Source organism: Sparus aurata, chromosome 13 (assembly GCF_900880675.1).
Source record: "Sparus aurata chromosome 13, fSpaAur1.1, whole genome shotgun sequence".
Lineage (NCBI taxonomy): Eukaryota > Metazoa > Chordata > Actinopteri > Spariformes > Sparidae > Sparus > Sparus aurata.
In genome coordinates, this window is record NC_044199.1 from 33,782,541 (window position 1) to 33,797,421 (window position 14,881).

The 14,881-nt window shown below is 42.1% G+C and overlaps 1 long non-coding RNA gene and 1 other non-coding gene across 3 annotated transcripts; both read left to right on the plus strand.

Moving 5' to 3' along the window:
• The first annotated feature begins 918 nt into the window (after nucleotides 1–918).
• LOC115593526 (uncharacterized) lies at nucleotides 919–11,749 on the plus strand. Of its 2 annotated transcripts, none has more exons than XR_003986324.1 (3): nucleotides 919–1,291; nucleotides 4,105–4,338; nucleotides 10,775–11,749. It is a non-coding gene; the product is annotated as an uncharacterized LOC115593526 (long non-coding RNA). The 2 variants fall into 2 exon arrangements; XR_003986323.1 differs by lacking the exon at nucleotides 10,775–11,749 and adding an exon at nucleotides 4,815–4,864 and having other exon boundaries at nucleotides 920–1,291.
• On the plus strand, nucleotides 2,217–2,298 carry trnas-uga (transfer RNA serine (anticodon UGA)). The gene has a single exon. It is a non-coding gene; the product is annotated as a tRNA-Ser (tRNA).
• Nucleotides 11,750–14,881: the final 3,132 nt, after the last annotated feature.

The following is a 14,881-nucleotide window of genomic DNA, read 5'->3' on the forward strand; positions in this document are numbered from 1 at the left end:
AAGCCCCTCCTAGAAAAACAGAGCTCATCTGCGTGTGCATATAAATTAGAAATAGGAATTAAAATGGTTCATTTACTGATTTTTAGTTTTTAAGTTACATCTTGCAGTTCTCCTGTTCAGCGCATGAGAGCAGACACGTGGGTGGAGGAGACGACTGGACAAAGTATAAAGTAACAGAACATTCAACATATGCAGCTACTTCAAAACATTTTTTTAAAGTATACGTGTTTGTACTTTCCACCACTGAGAGCAGTGTACAAATATCTTCTTACTGAATATTTCATAGGCGTAGGCATTATTGAGTTAGGCAGAAATAAAATCCCAAAACAAAACTGAAGTTAACTCACAGTTTAAGTTATGTTATTAAGTATGAGGAGTCACAACAACAAGCAGAGTTTGTCAGTGAACTTACAGTCAGCCCGTCTGTGTTCAAGTCAAAAGAACCCGTCTGGTAAAATGAAAGCTGTGTTCATAAATGTGACAGCTGCTGTTTATTGTCTTTCACGCCCTCATAATTTAAACCAGCCCGACCAGTCTCATAACCAGACAGCACCCAGCAGACACAGTCTATCTCATCTACTTTCTCTTATTTTTGTTTATTTTGTTTATTTTGTTGTTGTGTTGCTGTTGTTACTTGTTGTACGTCTCAGTTCATTAACGTTATTTTTATTTTATTTTCATACTAAACAGTTCTGCAGTCTGTGATGGAAGAACAGGCTGGAACACATTGTAACATGTGGCAGTGGTGCTCTGTAACCTAGGAACACCTAGCAACCCCGGGAGACATTTTTGAAAAATAACTCTTTAAATGGTGACGCTGATAATATTTTTGAAAAAAAAATGACAGATTGAGACTTACAAAATGAGTCTCATTCTTACAAATGACATGAAAAATCAACAGATTCAAGGCATCTGCTGAAACCAGATCACTCTACAAATGTGCCTTGAACTGGGCAGAAACAAAGCTCATAATATGTGTTAATTTTGACTTTGATATTTATCATAAGCCTTAAAAAAAAGTGGCATAATGTGAAAACGTATTTGTTGAATCTAATTTATTTTAAATACCGCTGCTTATATACTGCTTGTTTAGAGTCATTGGGCCACATGACATAGAAGATATTGAAAAAAAAACTGCAATTATTTTGTATTTAAATATTCATGTTAAGTAATTTAATGACGGTCCCTAAATCAGTCTCCAGTGATTCGGCGCGAGGTTCTGAGAGGTGAGCTAACTGTCCTCCTGCTGCTGACACTGGGAGAACCTCAGTAAAGTCCTGCTGGGAACGAGGTGAATATCCGACTGAATATCCGACTGAATATCCGCATCTTAAAACTAACTTCTCCCCGGTGGTTTGGTAGAGTAGAGTAACGTTAGCGTTTTGTCTCGGAGAGTGGACGGCACGTCTGAGGGGCTCGAGACGGCTTTGTCAAGTTTAGCTAGCTAGCTGCTAGCAACTTTTAATGCAAGCTAGCAACAGGAGTCTAATGAGTGTAACGGTAATCCACCAAGCGCAGTAATTAGCTCGGTTTATTTAAGGATCTACAGGATATTTATTTGGTACTTGTGTTTATTATAGCCCAAGTTAGGCTGCCCAACTATACAAATGTTGTTTTCTACTCTGCATCACGTCTGGCTTCGATGAATCGCCTGTTGGAGCCTTTGAATAGCATGACGAGGATTTCAATCACTCAACTTACACGGTGAATTGTAGAAACTAAACAAATAACTGTAATGACAATAATAATCGATTTCAAGATAACTTAGTGTGTTGTGCCTTCACTCTGTGCAACTTAAATTCGCCATTCGCCCGTGATATTAAACCGACGGCACTGGTTTAAAAAGTAAATACATAATTTGTGTCTTGTAATACAGCCTCCAGCCACCAGCGGCAGCACTGAGCTCAGAGGCAGCAGAGAGCAGCACACACGGCGCGCGGCGGGAAAAAAACACACTCCAGTGCGCCATCTTTGATTTTACCGGTACTGCACTTTAGAGGTGTAGTGAATTTAAAAGGATCGTGTTGTTACTTTACAGCTGCCTGACATGGAAATTAATACTCCTGAACGGTTGATGAAACCTTCACCTGCTGTGTGGTTGTGTTCTAACACACTCTCGTCCCTCCACACATAAAACTGAGCAGAAGTACAGTAAACGATGAATCTGACGGGTAAGTCCGGAATTAATAGAACGGCGTTTCCCTTTAGTGACGTAAGCTGCGATGGCCGAGTGGTTAAGGCGTTGGACTTGAAATCCAATGGGGTCTCCCCGCGCAGGTTCGAACCCTGCTCGCAGCGGAAAATCATTTTTCACCATATCTTTTATTTTTAGAAAGTTACAATCACATAATAAATGAGGACCTGTGTGTTTTACCCAGACGATCTGCAAAATATCGTTGTTTTCTTACCAGTGATTCAAACAAACTGCTCAACACACTGACTGTGACCTCAGTCTTCACTGGTGTTGCATTGAGATACTGGTTTGATAATATATCATGGTTTGAAAAATGGTTATCATACCGAGTAGATTTGAACATACAATGTTCAATTTAAATATTTTCCTGTTATTGAACATATGTACTTTGTATATCAAGTTTCATGTCTGTCAGGAGACATGATAATACATTGACATGTAATTTATTCTAGTGGATGTTTGTCTTTGATCCGGAACTTGATTTTTAAATAACATTTAGAATTGAAAATCATTTGTATGATATCATTATCATCATCATCATCATTATAATTAAGTGATAAAGTTAACAGATACTCAGTGTTTGGGCCCGATGCTGGTATCAGGCAGGAAAAATGTTCCAATACATCTGTTGATATAATTATAAAAACAGAATTTAAACATAAACGCATATATAAATGTGATGGGCTTGCCGTTATATTGGTCAGGCTCTAAATCACCTTACACAACAATACTGTGAAACTGATATTGTCTTTAATGGTTATTGTACCATGAAAATCTTAAACTGTTGCAACCAACCGTCTTTACCAATCCAAGCATTCTGTTCTTAAACCTGCATTGATTGATGGTTGGACAACAACAAAGATGTAGTTGAGTTTAAGTGAATGGTTTACATCAAACATGTTGTAGATTAGAAATATAAAGTAGCACAAAGTGGAAAAACTCACGTAAAACAAAATACCTTGACATTAAGAGTTTAAGCACTGTGATGAATACATGTTTCATTCCATCACTGGTGAAAAGATTAGAATAGAACAGATTTATCATAAGTAAATGTTCATGTGTTTGGACAGAGGAAGCTGGTGGGATGTGTCTGTTCTGTGGCTTGATGCTGATGAAACCTTCTGACCTCCATCTTTTCTTCAAACCCCCCAACACATTTCAGGCACAGACATTTTCTACTCAAGTTCCAGAGAAAGTGATTACCAGATGAATAAAATGGAATTTTTAAATTTGAACTGGCATTTTGTCCACCGGAGGATTGTCAATCTAATAATCACTTTTCTTTTTTGCTCTGTTTTTGGACTCTACCAGGTGCTGACAACAGACGTGAATGGCTTCTAGCTTATGGCCGTACCTTCCGGCAACTGGTTGGCTCAACAGTTCCTTACCATCTACTAATGAAGTCCTACCAATTCCTAACAGTTCTGAGCAAGAATCCAAACATTAGCAATGTTTGGATCCAGCAGCTTGTACCTTGCAGCAAAAGGACTGCCAAACACATCCTAACGATCTCCTAATGATCTCCTAACAAGTCCTAACATATTCGAAACAGGTCCTAACACAGATCCAAACATTGCTAATGCATGGGTTAAAAGAGCCAATCTGTTCCTAAGATTGCGAGGCATCCAGTCAACAATTGCTGCGTCATACAGCGTAAGGTTGTCATGCGTATCTCGTGGCTGATTGGATGGTCACCGTTTAGTAACAGGTTACAAGCTTTCTGGTATCTTTCTGAGTGGTTGAGGCGCTGGACTTGAAATCCAGTGGGGTCTTCGAAACCCTGCTTGCAGCAGATCCATGATAGTTTTATAAATGGGACAAAACTGGAGATATGCAGACGCCACACTGGACTCCACATAAACATGTGGCTGGTTGACATTACACTGACGTGTCTCTTCATTTCCCCTCAGCATGTCGTAGCTCCTCCCAACCAAGATGTGAGAGAGAGTTGCAAGGTCGTAGGAGTCAAAGCTGCCAAATGAAAAATCCCAGGCCGTGCTGCACATCCATGGAGGCCACACTTCATGCCAGACACCACAGGACGACCCCAGAGCTCCTGTGTTCCTGCCTAGATGGATCAGAGCCAAGTCCAATCCACGCTGGGGCCTCCATGGATCAGAGAGATTCCCTCATGTTCACGACAGGTGCCGTCTCAGTCTTACACAAGTGTTAGTAAATGTCAGTTTGAGGTGAAAAATGGCATCACAGTCATCTGAAAAACAACAAAGCTCTTGTTTTGCATGATCAACAGAGCAAAACCCCCAAATGTTCAGTTTATTTTTGAAAATATAAATATAGCAGAGGATGGTTTCGATCCATCGACCTCTGGGTTATGGGCCCAGCACGCTTCCGCTGCGCCACTCTGCTGTGTGCACCTCCTGACAATCGACTGGGTGATTGATTCAAAGACAGTGATGCTGCTATTATAGTCTTCTTCACTTCTATTTTGGTAATCATGACATAAACATTACATCAGAATGTTAGCAGAGCCATTGTGAGCATGTTGATGCTAGCACGACTGCAAGCTCTTTGATTATGTCATATTTCTGAGGTCAAGTTATGTGTTTGAGATGCAGTCATCCTGAGAAGCTGTTGTTGTGTTCTGTCTCTCACCTCACAGGGTGTGTGTGTGTGTGTGTGTGTGTGTGTGTGTGTGTGTGTGTGTGTGTGTGTGTGTGTGTTAAGACCACCTGCTCTGTCTGGCCTTTAACATCAGAACAAAATGTTCCTGTTCTTCACCAACATGACGTCTCTCTCTGTCCGTCTCTTCCTGGCAGTGATGAGGCATCACACAGTCCCACACATATGGTCTGAGGACGGCCGTGTCGGTTGTTGGTTGTTCATGTTGTTTGTTGTTCGATGAGCGTCGCCCGTCCTCAGAGAGAACAGCAGCGACATGCTGATAACTGTCTGCCACACGTCTGTTCATGCAGAGTTTCAGGACAAACATCCTCAGACCTGCTCAGCCTGTGAAAACTGTTGTAGTGTGTCTACAAATGTCTCACACACAGTCAGTGTTGGTGTGAATTTTAAAAGACGAGTCTGTCTATCAGTCAGTGAGGCTCTAAAGCAGCATTACTCATTGTGTGGGTTACATGGCAGCAAATAATTATATAATAATGCAGCCGATACTTAAAATAAGCATATAAAGAGCAGCTTCATTAGTTGTACACAAGATGGCAGTACAGGCTACACACACTGGCCCCACAGACTCACTGCTGACAGGAGATCGACTCTGAGCTGTTTCAGGATTTGAGTTCAGTTACTAACCAGAACTAGTTTGAGAAAGTCATTGATAGACATTTCCTAAAAAACACATTTGTTCAATGTTTCTGTTGTGAAAACTGTAACTCAGTTAACAAGCAAATCCATGTAGCAGCATGATACACAATAGAAGTACTGATTCAGCTTGTTTACTCAGTAAAGTAATAGATTACAGGCTCTGACATGTACTCAGAGTATCAGAGTAAAAAGTCTCCCTCTGAAGGACATTTGTGCTCAAAGCTAACTGAAGCTCACGTCATATTAATAGAATTCAAAGACTATTAAAGTTAAAGGTAGAATCAGTAGGATTTGTCCCAGCTGTTCCTGAACGCACCACAAAGACAGTTGATTGTTGAGTCTCATTCCCAGGACGTCAAATAGACACATGTTGGGTTGGTAAAGCGTCCCGAGCAGCAACAAAGAGAGAAAATCAGAAACTCTCTGCAGATACGAGACACTAACACGCCTTTTCTCCACATTCCAGTCTCCCTCTCTGTCTGTTTACGCCTTCTTACGGCTTTTACGTCTTTGTCTCGTCTCGCTGCATCTGCCGTGCGTGATGTGCTCTGATTGGTCCACATCAGTCTGCTGATGCTGGGAAATAACAATAATCCAGAATTCACCTCAGATGCATCAAACTAAAGTAACGAGGCTGTTCTGAAGCTTAGAAATATAAATTCAGTATACTTTTATAATCTTATAGATATTTAATGTATTAAATAAAAAGGGAAGGTCTGTAAAATAAAGAGAAAAAATCCAGAAAATTCTTATTTTTTATTTTACAATGTAGCTGAGGAGGTTAATACGACCATGCGTTTATATGCGTTAGGTTTCACCGTCAGACCTCTTCAGCTGTCAGGAATTTACAGTCTGATCTCACAAAATAGTTTCAGGTGCATTTTTAATGTCTTATTTTTCTGCATCAGTCCTGATCGTCAGTGAATATGAGCATCTGAGCAGCAGTGAGAGGACGTCTGTGGGCTGTGTAATATGAATATATCATCAAAATGTAATGATTGTAATAGCGCCACCCTCAGGACAAACCTCACATGTTGAGCTTCAGTCGTCTCGTAGAACAGAAGAATCATCAGGATGCTGTTTGTTTTCACTGTCGCTGTAAGGAACACTACTGCCTGCAGGCGGCGCCGTCAGAGGCTCCCGCTGGTGTAGCTGTTTGTGTTTGTTAATTGAAGAGAGGCGACTCCATCAGCCTCGTGTCTGTGTGTGTAATGTGATCCACGCTCACACTTCTTTATTCTCCGTAGATCCTGTTTTCTATTATCCTCTGTGGTAATTGGATGCAAATATATTCGGCTGTTGGAGGATTTTCACAGAGAATTAAACCTGAGAACTCTAGAATTAGAGGGAGACGGCGATCGCTGCGCTGCTTTGTGTTCACATCAGTCACACACACACACACACACACACACACACACACACAGGCTGATTTTTTTTTTTGTTGCTTCAAATCACCGTAGAAATTAATTTAACGTTTTCTTTTCTTGTCAGTTTGTCTGCACAGTCACGTGTTCACCTCCTGTGCAGAATTTAATATTTTGACAGAAAATCAAAGCGGTTCAAAGCTTCAACATTTACATGTTAACTGGCTTGCAGCTGCGATTTTAGAAACGTATGAGGCCGTGAGTCCAAGTGCACCCATGCAGCACAAATCCATCCACTGTAGAGGAAAGTGTTGGAGTTTTGGAGACTTCTACAGAGTTTTAGGAGTAACACTCTCATGGAAAACTTAATAATTAGCAATTCTTTTTGCTTTAGAGTCGATTTATCCTCACCTAAAACAGTCAAATGTAATAATATTGACCCTTTAAAGAAAATGTGTCTAATTTTAGATCATAAACTCATCTCAGGTCATTAAGTCCCATAAATATCTTCAAGCTTAAGTTGTTGCTAATCGTAACCGCTAACTGCCTCAAACTGTAACTAGCTGTCATTAGCTTGGTTAGCTCAGCGCAATTAGCAGTCCTGTTAGCTGACTCCTCCGCCTCATAGCGGTGGAAAGTTCCTGTGCTGGAGGTGTGAACACAAACACGCCCCGAGTCTGCTGAGCCTGGTGCTCTTTCAGGGGATCGACTTAGGCGTCCATTCAGCTAACAGGACTGCTAATTGCGCTGAGCTAACCAAGCTAATGACAGCTAGTTACAGTTTGTCTAAGTCAATCCTCCTGGAAGAGCACCAGGCTACCTTCAATGAGGAGCACCACTGAGGAGCTTTTATAGGAATAAACAGTGCTCCACCTTCGACTCTGTATTATTTGAATTCTTGAATCCATGGGTTAACCCTTTAGGCGCCAGAGTCGCAAATTTGCGACACCCCGCGGTACTGAACAAAATAGCAGTTTTCTCCGAATAGAGTGTTACATGTCGTTCATACTCCCCACCACTAGTTGGCAGACATCCCGCACTTAGACCTTAGCTCATAAATACGCCATGCTTCAATGCAAAATGTTCGAGGAAGTCCCATGCAAACTGATGGGTGAGAGACCGGAGACAGTGTGCCACGAAGCTATTCTGCTGAAGTGGTATTGCTGGATTTAAAAGTTATTGAGATGAAATAAACGACAATGGCAAGCAAGAAGTTGACTTTGGGAGATGACGATCGGTCGATTAGTGAGCTTGCTAGTCGCAGTGCGTCTTTGTTTAGCAATGGCGGTGCTGCGCAGAGCGAGGAAAACGCACAAGCACAAATACACGACCCTTTGCTCAACATAGGTGGGAGTGGAAATGATACACAAACTCGTAGTATCAGTAGGAGAGCGAATGGATGTGGTAGAAGTAGCGGGGGTGGTGAGAATCATTCTACCGCGACGGTCACGTAGCCACCATGCACGGCAATGGTGTAGCTATGCGCGGCAGCGGTGTTCACAAAGCACACACTCTTCTCCCAACACTAGAGAGGATAGCAGGGGGAGACATGGGCGAAGTGTTCGGAGAAGGGCTGATGGGTGTCGTAGGAGCAGCAGGGGTGGTCTGAATAGGGCTGAAAGTAGTGATGATGAGTCTTTCAACCCTTCGTGAAATGGAAGGGGGGGGCACACAAGGTCGCAGTGTCCATAGGAGAGGTGGCCGTGGTAGAGGCAACAGGGGAAGGCTGGAAATGATGATGATAATGATGGTAATGGTGGCTGGGCTTATCAGGAATGGAAAAAAGCCCTTTGATGAGCAAATTGGATATCGTGGTGACAGAGAGCTTAGCAGTGATTCAAGGTCTAAAGATTTTTTGTCCCTCTTTCTGACTGATGATTTCTGGAATCTCATAACAATGGAGACAAATCGGTATGCTCATCAGTATTTAGCCTCACATGAACTTATGCCAAGTTCACGGTTTCATGAATGGCAGGGTTCTCCCCAGACGGTGGAACAGCAGCGCTGCGCCGCTATACCACTAGGTCAGCGCTGCTATACCACTAGGTCAGCGCCGCTATACTCCGCGGGTGACGAGCGTCCGTTCCGACCGACTGTCCCCCGGTTGACGGCTAGGAGCTCCCGGCTGACGGCGATGAGCATCCGTCCGTCCCCCGGCTGACGGAGTTGATGACCGTCTGTCCGTCCGTCCGTGTCTCTTCCCCCCCCCCCGGGACTGACGTTGGCGAGCGTTCCCCCCCCCCGGACAGACGGTGCGCCACTACACTAAAAATTTCTGGGGAGAACCCTGAATGGAATGATGTAACTGTCCCTGAAATGAAAGCCTTCCTGTCACTCCATTTGAGCATGGGCCTGGTACATAAATCAGAGATTGAGGTTTACTGGGCAGAATTTTGGCCAACATCTACACAGGGATTTGGGAAAGTGATGCCTAGGAACAGATTCAAAATCACTTTGTCTTTCTTCCACTTTGCTAATAATGAGGAGTATGTTGAGAGGGGCCAGCCAGAAACAAGAAAAAAAGGGAAGACAAAAAAGAAAAGAAAAAGTGTCCTCCAATGTGGGGGTGGTGGTGGGTAAAGAATTCTCAATATTTGTCTCATTTACACTTTGTCTCTATCTCAAACCACTTTCAAGCCAGAGCCTTCTGAAATGTAGATGTCAAAATCTGGTATTTTTAAAAATTAAACCCGGAGCCTAAAGGGTTTTAACTGAGCTAACTAGCTAGCATCAGCTGACAAGCAACCACCCAGGTTTTATGATCCACTTTCACCAAAATCAATAACAAAAATCAAATTCACTTCCCCTTATTGCTATTTTTCCAAGATATGTGTCGTCCACAGGCTTGCCAGCTGTTTTGATTTAAAATCAATGTGAAGAGCAATAAAAACAAATTAACTGACTTCTTTCACGTCCTTTGTCGACTTCTGTTTATCGTTGAAGTCCTGGTTGGAGCTGCTGTAAATCACCTCAGGGTTTCTTTGTGCGACTTGAAAAATGCTCATGGAAACACATAAAACAGAGCAAACACTGAGCTGAGCTGCAGACACAGAATTATTGATCTTCTATCTTGAAAAATAACTTCAACGATGACCGACTGGTCCAGCTTCTTGTTGGTTAAAGTTAATTTCACACTTTTATCTCCTTTTCGAACACATGAAAACACAAAAAGATGATGTTTAAAATCACACAAATAAGTATAAACACATACGCTTTGGGTGAGCTCAGGCTGCAGCTTCAAACTAAGCCAAGCCGCCTTTACGTAACGTAACATAAACAAGAAAGTGATGCGTGTGTTCGTCCATTTACCTCCATTTATTATGTATGATAAGTTTGAGTCTGACAGCGTCTCTGCTGGCGTTTCTGCTTCGTCAGGGTGGATAGAGACAGAGAGAGGGAACACCATGTATACCTCCATTTCTACTCCCTCTCTATGTCTCTCGCTCTCTCTCTCTCCTGGCTGTGTGCAGTGAATTGAAGTGGGAAAGAGGGAGAAACATTAACGGCAGGAGGAGGGAGGATAACGAGAGCGAGAGGGAGAGTGAAGGAGGAGAGCGAGGGAGAGGCGGTGGGAGCGAGTAAAGGAGGGCGTCTGACTGAGATGAGAGTATTTATAGGTGGAGGGATGAGCAGATAGAACGACAGTGAAGAGAGGGAGGGAGGAGAGAGACGAGAGAGAGGGAGGAGGTTCAGAGAGAGAGAGAGAGGAGAACCCAGACACAATAAGAAGAAAAGGAAGACAAAGAGGAGGAGAGGGCGAGCGAGAGACCATGCTGAGGAGGAAGAGGAGCGTGTCGTTCGGAGGCTTTGGATGGTGAGTGTGTGTGTGTGTGTGTGTGTGAGTGTGAGTGTGTGTGTGTGTGTGTGTGTGTGTGTGTTATCCGTTGATGAAACGGCTGAATGATCCCATCACTTCTCTTACTCACACTTTCAGGGTCTTTGAGTTCATTTCCAGTCAGAGCTGCACTGAGATGACATCACGGTGACATCATAGCTCCCAAATAATACTAAAATTAGTCAGTTCAGCTTTTATTGTTTTTTCTGACCTGTTTTGTTTCAAGAGGAGAGGAAATATGAAAATTAAGTTAAAATTTGACTTTTTCTGAATGGGGTTTGGTTGGTAACTGTTCCTGCTCCGTAGCAGGTGATCTGTAGTGGTTACGCCTCTTCCCTGTTATCTTTGTGATAAACAAAATATGTTTTCTTAACCTGCTTTGTAAATGAGCATGGTTGACATTAAAATCTGACCTTTTTTGAATGAGGTTTGGTTGAAACATGTTCTTGCTCTGTTGCAGTTGAGCTGCAGTGTTTACGTAACAGAAAGTCAATAAATGCAGACAGCCAAGCCAGCAAAGAATTTATGTGTTTTTATCCTCTACTTGAGCAAATTTCCAGTAGGAGGTTCATCAAAGTGACACCATGGCTCCCAAAAAATATTAAAATGAGTCAGTCCTTTTTTTATTGTTTTCTAAAATATGAAAATTAAGCTAAAATTTAACTTTTTCTGAGTGGGGTTTGGTTGGAAAATACTCTTTCTCCGTTACAGTTGACCTGTAGTTAACATTTCTTAGCTTTTGTATTTGTTTCTGTTTCAAATTGTCTGTTTAGGAAAGAAAAGCGTTTTTGAGCTGCAACTGAAGATTAAGAAATGAAAATGAACACCAGTAAAGTTTAAATTTGGAAAACTGATCCTTTTTTTAATGGGGTTTGGTTGGAAAGTGTAGTTGCATCATTACAGTTGAGTTGTGGTGTTTAACCAACAGACAGCAGCTCAGTCTGAGTAAACTGATTGTCAGCATGAGACGTCTGTGTTCTTTGTTGTCTTTTTTTCTTTTTCCAGTCGTCTGGTGAACAAAAAACATTTTTTGCTGTGATTCAACATTGAAAAGTAAAACAGTTGAAGTTAAAATTTGTTATTTTTTTGTTTGAATGAAAACTTTTCTTGCTCCAGTGCAGTTGAGCTTCAGTGTTTCACCACAGAAAGTCAATGAATCCAGATAAGATGAGAAGAAATCTGAACATTAGTTAAAATTTGACTTTTTTTAATGGAGTTTGGTTGGAAATTTTTATTGCTCCGTTGAAGTTGACCCGTTGTGTTCACACAGCAGAGTGTCACTAAACCAGGTCACCATAGCCAAGCCAGCAAATACACCAAGTTAATGTGTTTTAATCTGAAAAAGAAGTTAAAACGTGACTTTTCTGAATGGGGTTTGGTTGGAAACTTTTCTTTCTCCACTGTAACAGGCAGAGTCGTTCAGTTTGAGTTAATTCTTGAGTTAATACGTAACTTTTTCAAGAATTCAGTGTTACTTCAGACTTTTGTAATACCAAAGCTCCTGAGGTGTCTGTTCTTGCATTCACTTGAACATTTTGATGAGCGTCGTTCTGTTTCACAGTTTTAAGGCTGAATTAAATGTTCAGTCACTAAACAGCTGATTGTGTTTATAGTTTCATTACAACAAAAAACTCAGTTTGGGACATGAAGTGGGCGTGTTCAGGCTGAAACTGGGTGCTGAGTTGATGTTTAACCCCGCTCTAATTCATGGTATGTTAAACTACAGGTAACCATGGCAACAGCACTCCCCAACAAATAAGACAACAGTGCGTCTGAAGTCCTGTACATCGTTAATCCTATTGTGTTGATCCAGTGGTCACAGTTCCGAGGTCACAGTACTCTGATTACTTCCTGTTGATCAATCATTGGATGCTCAGTTTTTATGTTTTGGCTTTTGTTGTTTTTTCCACGTGTCAGTGAACGCAACACCAGCCATGAGTTACTCCTGGATGTTCACAGGACAAACAGACCGGTCATCTGTGTGGAGTCATAGCATAAAGACATTAATACTACTTCCTCTGTGCGATAAGTGATCGTTGGTTTTAAAATGGCGGCTGCTTCGCTGATGTTTGAGATGTTTGGGATATTCTGTGACATCAGAGCGGAGGAGATGTTGACGGGACGACAGGAGCACTGATACAGAGAGGAATGTGAAGCAGCTCCTCCATCGCTCTGTTCTCGCCTCAGTAGATCTCAGACTGCAATCGGCCTGTCAAACTCCCCGAGACGTGTGTGTGTGTGCTGTGTGTGTGTGTGTGTGTCTGTGTGTGTGTGTGTGTGTGTGTGTGTGTGTGTGTGTGTGTCTGGGTGTGTGTGTGTGTCTGGGTGTGTGTGTGTGTGTGTGTCTGTGTGTGGAAACTCTTACACAAGCCTCGTTTTCAATCATTCACTCTCTGTTGTCTTTTTCTAATCTGTGTCCCCGTCCTTCAACACATCCTGTGTTCCTTTCATACCTCCTTATTTCTTTCCATGCCTCCTTGTCTCCTCTTGTATATCCTCCTTTCCTTCTATACGTCCTTGTTGTTTTCCATACCTCCTCCTTTCCTTCTGTAGGTCCTTATTTCCTTCTACCAAATTTTTTTAACAACCTTATCTCCTCCCATACATCCTTCTTTCCTTTCTATTCATCCATATCTTCTTCTTTCCATCTATAGGCCCTTGGTTCCTTCTTGTGAGCCTTATTTCCTTCCATACCTCCTTCTGTACATCCTTTTGTCCTAACATCTCACCATCTTTCCTTCTATAGACCCTTTATTCCTTCTTTACAAACCTCTCCTTTTATATCCCTGTCTTTCCTTCAATACCTCCTTCTCTCTTTCTATACAGCTTTGTTTCCTTTCATACCTCCTTCTTTCCTTCTATACATCCTTATAACCTTCCATACCCCCTTGTTCTTTTGGTAGATCCTTGTTTCCTTCAGTTCCCCCTTCTCTCCTCCTGTTCATCCTCATTTCCCTCCATACATCCTTCTTCTCTTCAGTCTATCTTTATTTCCTTCTGTACCTCCTTCTTTCCTTCGGTACATCCTTGTTTCCCTCCATACATCCTTCTTCCCTTCTGTCATCCTTATTTCCTTGCATACCTCCTTCTTTCCTTTGTACACCTTTGTTTCTGTCTTTTATTCTGTCTTCCCTCTTTACCTCCTTCCACATCTCCTTCTCTTGTGTAGATCCTTACCTCCTGTCGTTTCCTTCCTATACGTCCTGATTTTCTTCCACACCTCTGTCTCTCCTCCTGTACAACCTTTTTTCTTTCCTTCTATAAAACTCGTGTCCTTTCATGACTTCTGCATTATACTCGTTTCCTTCCCCCCTCTCCTTCCATAATGTTCTTTCTTTAACCTCTCTCCATCCTCCCTCGACAGTTCCTCTCCCTGTAAACGTACACCTCCTCCTCTCCGTCCATATTCACTCTGTCCATCTTTTCTCTCTTCTGTCTGTTTCTCCTCCATTATAATAAAGATCAAGCTGTCGTAGCGACACAGTTTACCTCGTCGCCGCTCCGTCCTCTCAGTGTTTACAACGGGTCGACTAATAGAGTTGCTGTATTTAATAATGTAGGAGCAGCTTCAGGGCAGCTGCAGGAACAGTTTATATTAAACCTCCACCCTCCGCTCACCTCCACTTTCTACACTCATCCCTCCTCCAGCTCTGGATTAACTCCTCCACTCCTCTGTTGTTGGATTAAAACAGAAAATGTTTCGTCAGCACTCTTTTAACCTCGATAGTCCTGCTGATATTGTTATGAACGTTACTGAGGTTATTACATTTATTCATACGGGTGGTTTAAAATGGAACAATCACACATTACAGCCAACCGTGAGGTTATAAAGTTAATCATCCAGCAGCAAAACAAAACTGTGGGATTAGAACTGAAGCGATAATTTCTGTCTCCTTCATTAAAAATGTTCATATCGTGCTGAGGAAGGCGACCTACATCAGAACTGTTTATCGTCTGTACGGTGGCCTTTAGAGGACATTTCAGACTCAGCCTGTCAGGCTCAGCGGGACTTCAGGGCTGATGTTGGCATGTGAAAATGTTAACATCTCTAATTAGTTCATCTTATTTCAGCATTAGTATTTCTGTTGCTGCTCTCGTACGTTCCTCTTCTTCTGTCCACACTGATGAAGGTCGATTTCTGTATGTATACGTCATCCTGCCGCGTCGTTCGTTGTGATGTCTCAGGTTACGTCATAGATTTTTTAT